Source organism: Ursus arctos, unplaced genomic scaffold (genome assembly GCF_023065955.2).
Source record: "Ursus arctos isolate Adak ecotype North America unplaced genomic scaffold, UrsArc2.0 scaffold_6, whole genome shotgun sequence".
NCBI lineage: Eukaryota > Metazoa > Chordata > Mammalia > Carnivora > Ursidae > Ursus > Ursus arctos.
In genome coordinates this window covers 28,570,957-28,585,563 of record NW_026623078.1, presented here as the reverse complement: position 1 = coordinate 28,585,563, position 14,607 = coordinate 28,570,957, and positions in this window count along the sequence as shown.

Genomic DNA, 14,607 nt, shown 5'->3' with positions numbered 1-14,607 from the left:
ACCTGAGAATGTGTTAAGTTAGACAGAATCAAACTCATCAAACCCTACTGACCCAGAATTCATTCTAATACCTACCCTGCAGGGGATTCATAGGCAAGGAAAGTGTAAAAGCACCTCCAGAGCATTCAGCATGATTACCACCACCATCATAGCTACCATTTACTTGGCACTTACCACATGCTAATACTATCTCTTCACATGGATTATCTCATTGCAACTATGTGAACAAATCAGCATTATTATTCCCACTATACAGATGAAAAATACTGGCATAAAAAACCATTTTAAAACTTGAAAATTTACATGGCTTGGAAATGGTAGAGCTGGGATTCAAGCTCAGGTCCTTAGAACCCTTATGTATGAGTCATACCCATTGGTAGTAATGCCTTTGGTACCATTATGTTTGATTAAGAATGAATATATTTCAGAGACAAATAAAAAAGGGAAGGAGAGAGAGAGATTCATCATTACCACCAAAGGATTTTCAAGATGAGTTAAGTCCAAATTTAAAACAGTGAAGTAGAGCAGAAAGGGCAAAGCACAATAACTGTTAAAAACCTTTCTTCGCTGATTATTCCAACATTAAAAGATTCCATGTCCCACAGAAATATTTATCTGAGAGAAAAATAAAATTAACATTTTATGTTTCATCTGTTTCAACAAATACATAATTACCCTAAGCCTGGCAAAGATTTTCCTTGTTGTCCCAAATGAAAATGGACTAAATGTGACATGATTTTAGAATTAATCCCTACTGTAGTTAGGATTTGCTACAAAGCAGCTGTTTCTTATTCTCGTTCCTTGAGGCTCATGTGCTGATTATGACAGACTTATTACATGTCTTTAGGAGGCTATCTGTGAAGCTGTTTTTGGCTGTTTGTGAATAGTTCCTGAGTTTTATCACAAAATTTCTGCCTGACTCTCTTGATCTAGGAGTGGTTTATATTAAGTAACTGAGAGATAATAATCAGAAAGAAACAGCATGCCTCAAAATCTGAAACAGGGCTGTTTTAATCAGTGTATTTTAATTTAAATTACTTTTAGCTTATTTTTCAAAGAGAGATTCCAGATTTCTAGCATTTATAATTCTTTCCCTTTAAAATATTGCTTTGAAGTGTGCACAAAACACAGGCAGCAGCTATGTCTGCATGATACAAATCACAGCTTAAAAAAGACGACATTTTGTCAAAATGGCTCTCTGCCACTGTCCAAGTCAATCCAAAGATATGAACAGCTTTGTCCTCAATCACAAGCTCCTGTACAGGGGGACTTTTAAAGCACACTCCACTGTGAGCCAGGCAATTTCTTCCACTGGTTCCCAAGACTCTTATCTTGATTTTTTTCCAATTCCCTGTTGCTAACATTTCACTTTAAATCCTTTCTTATTCTGTACACTCTACTGAGAACTTAATTCAGACTGTTTCTGCTCAGGGAGTTCCCCATCTATTCTGGTGTTTATTCTTCATGTTTCTCCCATGATAGCCTGGTAGAATTTTCCCTAACACAGGTAAAGCCCTTGTGTGGTTCCTAGGTATCACTATGGCATTCCTAGTTGAGCTGACCACAACCCAAGTTAGCTTGACTGAGACATCTCAGTCATCTGCACATAGTTACCTACTTTTTCTCATAGGGTGGTCCCAAAAGAGGTCAACTAGTTTAATGGGAAATAGGAATTATTTGCACCAAGGAGTACCTTATAGGTTTGAAGATTCCCACAATCCAGGGGTAATATGATTTGTTCGACCACTGTAGTCTGTTGAGCTGGAACAGACCTGAAAACTCAGTTGGTTATAGGCAAGTGGATCTTTCTTGTTTACCTATTTGCAAGTTATTTTTAGAAGTTTATACACAGGAAAATGCACAGATCTTACATTTACATTTTCTATATACACCCATGTAACCATCATCCAAATGAAGATACAGAACATTTCCATCATCTCATAATGTTCCCCTTTGCCACTTTTCAGTCAATATCCCAGGCCAGAGACAACTGATATTCCCATTTCTATGTAAGTGGAGACGTACAGAATGTACTCATTTAGGTTTCTTTTGTTCAATATAATGTTTTTGAGATTCATTCATGTTTGTGTATAGTTATTTTTCATTGTTGATTAGTATTCAATTGTGTAATATACACCATAATTTATTTATTCAACAACTAATGGATACCTGGACTCTTTCCATTTTAAATGAAGCTGCAGTAGACATTATGTATAAATCTTTTTGTGGACATCTGTTTTCATTTCTCTTTGGTCTGTAAGTGGAATTGTTGAGTCATACTATAGTTATATGGTTATCTTTATTTGAAACTGCCAAACTATTTTCCAAAGTGGTTTTATCTTTTTTTTTTACTTCCACTAGCAAGGCTTAAGAGTTCTGATTGCTCCTTTTTCTTGCCAATACTTGGTACTGTCAGTCTTTTTAAATTTCAGCCATTCATTCTAGTAGGTATGCAGTGTTATCTCATATGGTTTTAATTTTAATTCCCCATAAATAATGATTTCATGTGCTTATTGGCACTCATATTCTTATTTTATGGAGTGTCTGTTTAGATCATTATTTTAAAGTTTTCAAGTTTACTATCTTGTATCAGCAAACTGGGAGATATACTTTTCCTCCCAGTAGCCGGAAAACTAGAGGGTGACCTATATTGCACAGAGAGATCCTCTGCTTGAACGTTCCTGAAGCTATTCAGCACTACCAGCTGAGTTATTTCTTTAAGGGAAACAAATAAAAGTCTCTTTCCGAGTTCCAGGGGTGCACAGGGGCTATGCTACGATGGCCATTTGTCCATTTCCTTCTTTACTCAACTATAATCATTATTGTAACCCTTGTTCCTTGTAGTTGATAAGCCACATCCTTGCCTTCCTGGAGTCTACAGTCTAGTAGAAAAGTCAGAAATGGAACATATGATTATAAGGAAAATCAATGTTTCAAAGGCAACAGAAGTGGAGGACACTTGAAGTTCATGTAGCAAGGGAGACTTGCCCTCTGGGTTGATAGAGGAGATGGGGGAAAGGGTTAGAGACTGCTTCTTTGATGAAATTACCTTTCAAATGTGCACTATGCAATGGCACCACCCCAGATTGCTACTCAGGCCCATTGTACTTGATAAATCGAGTGGAGGCTTCAGTGCTACTGTACTGTACCACTGGTCGTACTGTAGCAGAAACAACACCCTATTTGTTATGTAACCATGTAAGCCCATTTTCAGCTTCCTCAAAAATGATCACATTTCCTTTCTACTTCACATACCCTTGTGACATAATAGCCTTGATTTTCTCTTACTTACCTCTTTGCATTGACAAAACACCAGACTGGTGATGGTATATAAATTCACCAGGAGGGCAGGCTTTATCCCTACACTGGGTCTCTATTTTTACCAGTAACTGCCAGCCTATTTATTAATATGATCTCCACACTGAGTAATTAGCCACAGCTCTCAATTACCCTCCAGGATCTAGAAGTCTCAGGAAAAATCTTTCAACTCTGAACTAACCTACATACCTCTATCATTACCACAGGGTGTCAATGAAAAGAGCAGGCTCTTAAATTCAATTTATATTGCTAACTATTCTACCAATAGGCTAGTAAGTCTAACCATAGTTTTGGTATATTGGTGGGCTTCATTTGTCTGCACGGAACACCCTATACCATCACCATTATTGTTTTTACTCTCAGTACGTACTTGATTCCTTTATACCACTGATATCCTGGATAGACGTCAGTACACAAGCAGACTACAGAACCCTAATCAGATATCAAGGATGGCTTCCAGTACGTTAGTGACCAGAACAATGAGTGACTAGTAATGTGGGTGGGGAAATTGGGCAGGAGATGCATAGTGCTGTCCTTTTAGAACATACCTAATACTTGATGGTATTGGAGGCTCAAAGAGTAACACTCAGAGACTACCAAGCTGGCAGAGATGAACGAGCTGATAACCTTCCTAGCCTATATGCCCTCTTTTCTATTTGCACCTGCTCTAGATGCTTATGGGAACTCAACGCGCCCTCCTGACTATACCACAGTTGTCTGACCAGGGAGTCCACCACACAGAGCAGGAGTATATTTTATGGGAGACACTGGAGTCTTAAACGTAACCCATGGTGAAAACCTCAGTTCAAAGAATAGTAATGGGAATCTGTCACTCTTCTATAGAATACCTGTGAACAGAATGAGGCTTTCCAGCAGGAAAACACAGGAAACATCTAATGAAGACTTTAATCCCTTATTTCTCCTGCTTGCATTTGAGGTCCAATTTCATTGTCGCTCCTACCCATCCCTGGCTCCCAGTGCACGCCTGGGTCACTTGGCCTGACAGGGTTGAAGAAAAAGTCAGAAAACAGATAGAATGAGACTAAGGTAATATTTAATGAGCTAAATGGCTAAGAATTTTCTAGAATTAAAGAAAGAGAGAAGATGGAACATAAGGAATAAAAACTTACAACCAGAAATGTTGTATTCAAATGCAGATCATTAAGGATAAAAATTTAAAGGCCACGAGAAAGAAAAGATAAATAATATACAAAAGCATATTAATCATACTGGTAGAATTCAGTCAACCTAGAATAGACTTATATATAACTAAAATATATTTCAGGTATGGGAGTCTGTTATCTACAGACGCTCAGTAAAATGACTTCTAAATGGTGCACTTGAGCCAGAAGAAAATTGAACCCACAGGCAAGAACTAAGAGTGAGAGAAAGGGTGTATATCTAAGTAAGGATTATAGAAAAATAACAAGTCATATCCACTAAGATAATAAAAAGAGGATGTATAACTTTGAAACCAGTAGAGAATTAAAGGGAACCATGAATATTCCCATAATCCATAAAAAGAATAAAATAAATAAAAACAAAAAAAATCTAACAAAGGCATGGTAAATAAAAAATACAAATAAGATAATAGAAATAAATCCAAATATATTAGCAATCCCAGTGATTGTATATGGATTTTGTTTGACAAAACACAATGGAGTCACAGATGGAAATTTAAAAAAAATACTGCCATATTCTGTTTTTTTTTTTAATAAAGAGACAAACTAAAAGATAAAGACCAAAAGGAAAAGGATGGAATAATTTAGGATTATTACATCTGGGACTTCATGTATGTATGTATGTATGTATGTATGTATGTATGTATGTATTTTTTCTGCATGATATACACAGATCTCCTGGGCATCTTTTTATTGATTGATTAATTGATTTTCTTTCTTTCCAAGTTTTATTTTAATTCCAGTTAGTTAACATACAGTGTAATATTAGTTTCCTAAACCAAACAAAAATAGCAAAACCATAATGGGCTAGATTTGGCAACATTAGCAAAATGCATAGGATGAAATATTTCCAGTATATGTGTATGTGATCAGGCAAATATAAATTAAGACAATGAGACCCAAGTTCAGGCCAAAATTTTTAAATTTTATAGTACCAAGTGTCAATAAGTATGTTGTGAAATGAGCACTCTTACACACTGCTGGTGAGGAAGTAATATAGTGAAATCACAACCTGACAAAATCAAATAGAGCTGAAAATGTGTACACCCTATGATTCAGAAATGCCACTTCTTGTGGTGCAGCACCAAGATTGAACATGTTCACAAGATGTGCAGGGATGTTCTTTGCAGCAAGGTTACACTGACAATTAATAAAATAATGATCTATCGTGGTGAAAATACATACATATTCAGTACAGTTATGAAACGTGGGTGGGTAGTAACGATGATAGTTATTACTCTGAGAGGAAAGGAGGAGATGGATTTAGGGAAGGATAAAGAGAGGGCTTCAATTATTTCCGCAAAGTATAATTACCCTCCTTTAAAAAATAAGTATGCAAAACAAATACAGCAATTCTTAATATAAACTTTTAAAACTTAGTAAGCATATGTTAAACTTTCCTATTTCCTTTGCATTCTAAATGATTTGAATTTCATGATAAAAAGAATAAAATTCCATTTAGAATAGCAGCAAAATGTTACTAAATAATAAATGAAATAAAAGATCTGTGTAGTGGACACAGAGGAGATTCCCCTTGAAACAAAACCTTGATTTTGCTCAGAAATCATAGAAAGTTGAAAATATGCATATTCTATATTCCAGCCATTAATTCTACTTCTTATATCTCTCTATATTTTTAGGGTACATGTAAAATTGTTCATGTGTGTGGATGTTCATTGCAACACTGTAATCACAAAATAAAAGGGGAATTAGCCCAAATATAGCTAACAAAGGGATAACGTTTTTCAAAGAAATTCATGCGAATGACAGAATTCTACAGCGCAGTCTCAAGAAATAAACTAGATTTATGTATCAGCATGGATCCATCTCAAAGATATACAATATTGAGTGAAAATACTATGTGCTGTAGTCACATAATATGATATAATTTGTATGATTGTAAAATACAAAATAATAGCACAGGTTGTTTCTGAATGTGTTTTATATATATATATATATATATATATATATATACACATATACACACACACACACACACACACACACACAAGGGTGAAAAGTATAATGGGAAAGATACATTCCAAACTCAGATAAGTTTTTATCTTTGAGTGAAATGATTATTGGTTTGGAAATGGGAGACAGAAAGGAATTCAACTTTGTTATTTTTTAAGGTAAAGGAAGAATTAAAAATAATGATTATTCATTTTGAGTTGTGGATATAAGTATTTTGTATTGTTTCTTATTTTTCTGTTTTTAAAATTCCTCCTTATTGGAAAAAAGTTTTAGAAAGGAAAGAAAGAAAAAAAGAGAAGCTCATAGAAGATAAAGACAAACCACCCAAACTCTCACCAGAGGAAATCATATGTGTATCTTTGTATGATTGTATCATCTTTGTATAAAAAGAGGTATACAAATAATTTACATATGTTTTATAATATAAATTATGGATTTTATTATATGCTTTTTCACTAATAAGAGTATCAAAATGTTTCCATATGTTATTAATCTTCTACATTATCATTTAAAAATATTTTAAATTGAAATACAGTTAACACACAATGTTACATTAGTTTCTGGTGTACAACATAGTAATTGGACAAGTTTATATGTTATGCTATATTCACCTCAGTGTAGCTCCCATCTGTCACCGTGCAATGCTATTGCAATACTATTAATTATATTCCCTGTGCTGTACCTTTTATTCCCTGACTTACTCATTCCATAACAGGAAGCCTGTATTTCCCACTCCCCTTCACCCATTTTGCCCAGCCCCCACCCCCTTCCCCTCTCCCCTCTCTCCTCTAGCAACCATCAGTTTGTTTTCTGTATTTATTGGTCTATTTCTGCTTTTTATTGGTTTATTCATTGGTTTTGTTTTTTAGATTCCATATCTAGGTGAAATCATATGGTATTTGTCTTTCTATGTCTCACTTATTTCACTTAGCATAATATACTCTAGGTCTATGCATGTCATCGTAAATGACAAGAACTCATCCCTTTTTTCTGACTGAGTAATATTTCATTGTGTGTGTGTATATACATATGTACATATATATGTGTGTGTGTATATACATATATCACTGGTGAATCCAGCGTCGTGGCTGATAGTCCACCATGTATTCTGTCCTGTGCTGATTCTTCCCCCAAATGACATTTCCCGGTGAGTAAATAGAGCCAGATCAAATAATCCCAGCATTCCAAGCATGAGTTTTGAGAATGCTCTCATGCAACTGTGCTGTGTATGTCCTTTACTCGGTCGATGTAGTTCACATTTTGTATAGTTCTGAGAATCGATTTAGAATGATTTTTGTTTACCTATGTATTTGTTTTTCTTTTTAGTCAAACTTTTTTCCCCACTCTTTGTTCCCCCCTAATCTTTCTTGAAAAAGTATTAATGTAATTACTTTCTTGATAGGTGGATTACTTTGTTTTTTGAAGAAACTCAAAACAGGATACATCAAACATCGGTGAGAATGAAAACAAAGAATGGAGACTTTTGCTGGTGAATCCATGCCAAACAAGAGCAAGTGACTTGCGGAACACACGAGTTTTTCCTGGAGAGTTAGCAATCAAAGCAGTCAAATAGAATTTTGACCCAAAGACCAACCTCCCCAACAGACCTGTATCGTAATCCCTCTACTTCAGAAAGTGCAGCTTCCTCGTAAGCAGAAATGGCACGCTCTGCTGCGTCTGCTTGGCAAACGGTGAGAGCCTCCCTGAAGACAGTTTCAACCCGGGGACTGAAATCAATGGTTACAGCCAGATAAAGATAGACAAAAATATCTGTTAAAAATTAGATATTTTGATTCTACACTGAGAAAACATCAATATGCTTAAATATAAAATTTTGAACAAAATTCAGTTAAATATCAAAGAATTTGAAAGTGTCCATTTTTCTCATTGTGTAAACAAAACAATGAAATAGTGCCTTAGCCTTTCTGCATTGCTTTAATGTCAGGTAAATGGAAGAAAAATGAAGATTTTCATCTATGAAATGTCACTGATAAAGATGGAAGTAGAATCTAGTTTTCTGGATCAAGAACAGCGGGTATTATACATAAGAAAACGAAGTTACCTTTAAAGATTACTTGAGAAAAACTGAACAAGTACTATAATTTATAATTTTAGGTATGGAAATGAATGCAAAAGATTTGTAATTATGCTGAGTGATTCTGCTCGGCGGGTACCTTGCACCCGGCTCAAGCTAGCACATTTAGGGGATGTATATTACGGGCTCTTGGAAAAATCATTTGATGGGTCAAACAACTTGGATGTTTACTGTTTTAACACAACTGAGTAGCTGATCAGTTAAAAAGACTCGTTAATTTTGTCTTAGTAAAATAAAGCAATTTTGTCATTTAATAAAAAAAAAAAAAGGCCACCATATAACACATATTTACTATGTGTCAAGCACTGTCAATACCAGGGCAGAAATATCCACTACCCATGTAACCAACACAAGTACTGTGAATATTACAGGGTCAACTAGGTCAGTGGTAGCAGGAGCAGGGTCCCTCAGTCTGTTGGACCCCAAAGCCTGTGCTCTCTCTAACACACGTACATTCGTGAGCATGAAGCACTGTCTACACGGATTTTCATCAGCGCATTTCCTTACAGTGCATTAGCGTTAACATTCCCGATTAGTCGCAGATCAATGACTTGGGATTAGAAATAATAAATTCATCAATTTCCAGACACCGAGTTGCTCAATAAATGCCTAGCCCAGGTATTCATCTGGTCTTCATTCCCAGGTCTTTATCTGAAGCTTTCAACCAAGGGTCTCTTCGTGCCTCTTCTGAGGACTCCTACTGGGGGAAAGTCAATATGCTTTCCCCACTCTCACCCAGTACCCAGTGCTTTTCCACTCCTAGCTTTCCCATTCAGACTCCACAGTCCATAAAGCTGCCAGAGCCTTTTGTTCAGGGCTCCTTCAACAGTGGGAGATGTGATCCCCACATCTGCACTAACCCACCTGACTCTCAACCAGGATGCTCTTCCATGGGAAAATAGACCAGGGCGAGTCAGAGCTTTCTCTCGTCTTAGCCTCTTGCTGATACTACTGCAGCAAGTGACGAAGCGCTGAGCTTTTTCGTTTTTGGCTTGTTGCTTTAAATGGCTACCGCAACACCCGACAGCTTCTCTCACTCTCTCAGCTCAGCTGCGCGTAACAGGACGGCTCTTCAGAGTCGTTTCACATGGAGGCAAGGGGGCCAGGCTCTATCTTCACATCAGCCAGTTGCTATGATCCACGCTCCGGGAAGGCGCAGAATCTTGGGAGGGGCAGTTCCCTGTGGCTGGAGGCAACGCCCAGTGAGGGGCACAGGTGTGAAGCATCAGCTCCCAATAGTCACAGCAGCTGGGGTGGTTCTTTGGCTCTGAGGAAGGATCTTTGTGGAGCACCATGGTTCCAGCTATTGTCCACCTCTTGTACTGCTGGGATCCTCTTCTTTCAGTAAGTTTTATCCCAGCTGGGAACAGGGTCTTCAGAATTCCAGTTGGGCTTTTTTCGTGGCAAAGTTGGGGTTAAAAGGAAGAACGATAGCCACCTCAACAGTTCTCATCACAGGTGTAACTGATGCTCACCATCCGCCTCCTCACCACCTACTCTAGATTCCCCTCCCCCTTGGCAGTTAGCTGGGAGCCGTGATGGACTCTCACCCACCAGGGGTCTGAGCCCCTGGTTCGCTGGCACTTAACAGACTGTGGTCGCTGTATTCGTTCCTTTAACCTTAAAACTAGGCACAGGAACGCTGAGAGATACAGTTGGTGTTTTGCTGAGTGCCAACCACCTTCTCTGTTCCTGTGTCAAGGCAATTCTCAGCGAGGCACATCAGTGAGCTTTCAGGAGCAGTTATTCCCAAGAGCGAGGAGATACGTTAATTGGCCCTGAGGCAGGGATCTAAATGAAGCACTACAGTATCCACTGGAAAAAGAATTCAGAATTTCCGGGAATTTTGATGAATTCCAAAAATCGTAAGTTACTCCATATTTTCATAACACTTTTTTTTTATATGTTTAAAAAATGAATAAGAGTTCCACTTCTGACCAGAATGGAATAACAGGAACCAAAATTACCCTACCGCCTGAAATAACACCCTCCAACCAATAATTGTATCTACCTCATGGGGTTATGTGAAGATTAAATGAGTTGATACAGGTAAAGAACTGAAAACCCTGACTGGCTCAGTGCAAGTGTTCTATAAATATTTGCTATTACTGCTCTCATTACCTTATTTAGTATTTCCGTTGACCCTAAAAAGTAGGTATTGTTTCCATGGTGCAAATCAGAAAACTGATTGATACTAAAGGGTCAAGTAACTTGCCTAAGATCACCTAGATTGGACATGGAAGGTAGGGTCAGAATCCAAACCTGGGTTTGTTTGTACTCAAAGGTCATTTGTATGATTAAGTAAGTTATTGCTGTTTGTTTGCTGCCCCTAAATTACTGATGTAGATTCTAAATCTTTTGAGTTCTTATGTCTAAGACCCAGGACAGTATCCTCACAGAGTTAGGCACTCAGGAAATGTTTCCTAACTGGAAGGATGAAGAGCTGATGCCTTCCTTTGCTTCTAGAGACCCAGCCCATTGCTGCCTTGTCTAACCGTTCTATTGTTGTAATTTTTCCTTGTTTATTGTAATTGCTCCAGGACTGTACTTTCTACACTGATATCATATCCACACAAATAAAACCATTAATTAAGTTAGATGAGGTGCAAACATTTCTGGAACTTGGTTCTCTGTCTCCCTGAAGAACTTCAAGCATATAACATAACTAAATTGATCTGCTTTTGTCCCCCCATAAATGTGTATCTCTACTCCTTTTTAATTTTTAATTCAATGAGTATCATTATTAGATCTGTGTATTTTTTGAGTATGTTATTTGGAGATTTGTAAGAATTTTTTAGATAGAAAAAATTCAGTCAAGTAGGTACTAATTTCCATCTGATCTCCCAAACCACTGAAAGAATAGGTGAAAACATTGGGTGTGCAAAATACCACTCGGAGTTTTTATAAACAACACATGAAATATGAAATATTTTAACAAGATTGTGGCACAATGTGCAGTTAAATGTGTGAATAAGCAGACATATTGCCATGACTTTGGTGGTAGAAAGAAAATTTGGTCTGTGTCACTCATTAATGTCACTACACAGTTTTCACTAATAAATTCATCAGGGGTTAATGGGAGTCTCATGTGAATAATCAAGACCAGGATTTTCTTTCCTGCTAGGTTCACTGATCCATCTTAACATTTAAGCAGCAGATTTCCTGGAAAAACAAGGTCCAAAAAAATGGTCTGGTTGAGTGAAATGTTGTAGTGGACACCTGTGAGTTTTGCCTATCCCCTTAAGATCCGCTATGATTTCCCCTTGAAAATAGCCATCCCCTATTCTTTGTTATGCAGTTGGAGTAGAGGTGTGCCCATGAGTGGGCATGTGACTTAGGCAAGGTTCAAATAAAGCACAGTGAAACAGTTGAAACCAACTGGGCTTTTGTTGGCCTATAAATAATAAACGATCTCTTCTTCTGCTGGGGTCAATGAATGGATGGGCTATAAGGTAGTTTTTTCTAGCATCCATTGTACCATCATAGGGCAGCTGACTTCCAGGGAATATGGAGTCCACATTGGAGGGAAGCATGAATCAAGAGGGAGAAGGAAGGAAGGCAGGGAGGTACATCCAATGACATTGTGTAGCCCTAGAATCCAGCTGTACTTCAAGTTCACTCTAGTATTTTCCAGTTGTATGAACCAATATATTTGCTTTTTACTTAAGCCAGTTTGAGTTGAATTCTTCATCACATACAATTGAAGGAGTCTTAATATAATAGCTATTACCTTATAAAAGTATCAGTTTCCATTACATTCTGAAGTATTTGACTCTTAGATAGTAGCAAATACATTTTCCAAGTACTTAAGGTTATTTTCCACACAGCTCAAAAGACCAATTGGAAAGTGATATATTCAGTGGTTTTACTAGGCTGACTTATATTTCAGTATCATCAATAAACTATTTAGTGTGTTGGAGTTACTGGTCACAGTTTGTGCACTCTTGTTTATTTTTGTTTTTGTTATTATAATTAAGATATGCCTGGTTAGACTATTAAACTTAATATGATAAGAATGACATTAAATAATAATCCAAAAATTTTAATAGGAAATCACAAAGAGAAAGGAAAATGGAATTCTGGAACTGTTGTTATACACTGCATTGTAAGCTTTTTAGCAGCCAAAGCCAAAAAGAAATTAGATAAGGTTTAATAATTTCCATTGTCTGTTAAAAGGAAGCTTGTCAGTTATTCAGAAGATACAAGCTTAACAAATCTTTAAAAAAAATTTTTTCCATACCTGAAACTTACATAATACTATATGTTAACTATACTGGAATTAAAATAAAAAAGAATAAAAGCTGCAACATTTTTATTGGCAAGATATTTATATAGAAATCAGATGATCAATATAAAATAAATCTTGCCATCCATTTTTAAAAAGCTTTTTTTTCCCTCAGAACCAAGAGCCATGTTTTTGGGGTTTTTGTTTGTTTGTTGTTGTTTGTTTTTTTTATTTAGGAGCCTCGGTTTTTGTTAAAGAAGTTTCATTTTGTTTGCTCTGTTTTTGTTTTCTTCTCATGCATCATGTGGCTTGGTAGCGACTTTCATAAAATGCCGTGATAACATTTTCATGGCTTACCTAATGTCTCATGATTAGAAAAGAAGAGATAGAAAACAGCTGGTTTAACCTTCCACCAGGCCAAGAAGGCAGTGCAGTATCTTATCAGGCAATTGAAACCACGTGCTCCAGCTCTGACCTCCCGCTCAAAAGGTCAAGGAGGTAATGTGCAAATTCGGGATGCTTCTGAAGGTCTTTTAAAAGGACTTCTGGGTGGTAAGAGCTTGGCTGAAATGACTTCTTCATGTTCTCTGGAAACTCAAACCCAGTATTTTTGCACGAGTCTGGGCAAAAGTGGTTGAATTTGACCTTGCGACTTCAAAGCCTCTACTGCACTCTTAAAGATAAAGGAAAACATCGCTGCCTCGAAACAAATGGACCGCTGGCTCCAAGCAATCATTTGAAGGTACTTAAACAGTCAAAAGCCATTAATATTATCACCAAGTTGTACTGTTTTGGGGAATCCTAAAACTACAATACAGTTTCCTTTGTCACGTCTGTTTGGCTCCATCCCCTCTCCTTTTCTTGGTCACAAAGCTCCTTAAGTGTTTCATCAAACAATTTATGGGGACTCAATTAGTCCCTTTCTCATTCTTCCAGAAAACCGTATTCCCTTTTCAAAAATTCAGAAAAAGCAAAATTAAAACCATGAGCTCAATCGGTGTTTAGTAGAAGCTTAGTGTGTATGTAAGTACAGTTCTCGAACAGGGAGCTTTCAAATTTAAAACTGGTAAGAAGCTCAGGGGAAAGATGTCACTGGGGGGGCTTATAAGTGAAAATGAGGAAGTTGTTTCATCTTTACAATGATTGGTTCTTAAAATGGGAGCTTGCGGGGCACCAGATTCTTGATTTCAGCTCGAGTCACGATCTCAGGGTCCTGAGATCGAGCCCATTGGGCTCCTCGCGCTGCTTGCGATTTTCTCTCTGCCCCTTGGCTCCTCTCCCCGTGCACTCTCTGTTTCTGTCTCTCTCGCTCGCTCTCTCTAAAATATATAAAATCTTAAAATGGGAGCTTGAAGACAGCAGGGGATTAGTTAAAAGGATTATCTCCTTATCAATTTTAGGGGGATGACTTAGGTTTCTTTTATGATTTATCAGTTACTTACAAGAAATAACCTAAGTTAAGTTTTGCTTATGTTCATGAAATAAGCTAGCTTTAGTTTTGCTTACCTGGCTCAAATGGTTTTGTCTGCTCAGTGAATTTTCAAGTCTGGTCTCCATTTTGTATTTAATTTTAACATCTGTGAGATCCCAACTTACTCAGTTTTCCCTCCACTTTTCCGTACGTACTTCATTCCTCATTGATAATTTATATATTACACCCTCAAGGCCTGAATCATTTGGGCTACTTACGAATCATTTTATCTGAAAAAGCCTCCTTAGATTAAGCATTTAAATCTCAATAAGGACCTTGAGGGGATAATGCAGGAAGCAAAGACAAAATAAAACTCCCCTATTTTTCAAATCTTTATTCAATA